The following is a 609-nucleotide window of genomic DNA, read 5'->3' on the forward strand; positions in this document are numbered from 1 at the left end:
ACACAGAGACACAGAGACACAGAGACAGAGACAGAGAGACAGACACACAGAGACAGAGAGACAGAGAGACAGAGACACAGAGACACAGAGACACAGAGACACAGAGACACAGAGAGACAGAGAGACAGAGACACAGAGACACAGAGAGACAGACAGACACAGAGACACAGAGACACAGAGACACAGAGACACAGAGACAGAGAGACAGAGAGACACAGAGACAGAGACACAGAGAGACACAGAGACACAGAGACACAGAGACACAGAGACACAGAGACACAGAGACACAGAGACAGAGAGACAGAGACAGAGACACAGAGACACAGAGACACAGAGACACAGAGACACAGAGACAGAGAGACAGAGCGACACAGAGACAGAGAGACAGAGACAGAGAGACAGAGAGACACAGAGACACAGAGACACAGAGACACAGAGACAGAGAGACACAGAGACACAGAGACACAGAGACACAGAGAGACAGAGACAGACACAGAGACACAGAGACACAGAGACACAGAGAGACAGAGACAGAGAGACAGAGAGACAGAGAGACAGAGAGACAGAGAGACACAGAGACAGAGAGACACAGAGACACAGAGACAGAGA

This window comes from Salvelinus alpinus, chromosome 2 (genome assembly GCF_045679555.1).
Source record: "Salvelinus alpinus chromosome 2, SLU_Salpinus.1, whole genome shotgun sequence".
In the NCBI taxonomy this organism is placed as follows: Eukaryota; Metazoa; Chordata; class Actinopteri; order Salmoniformes; family Salmonidae; genus Salvelinus; species Salvelinus alpinus.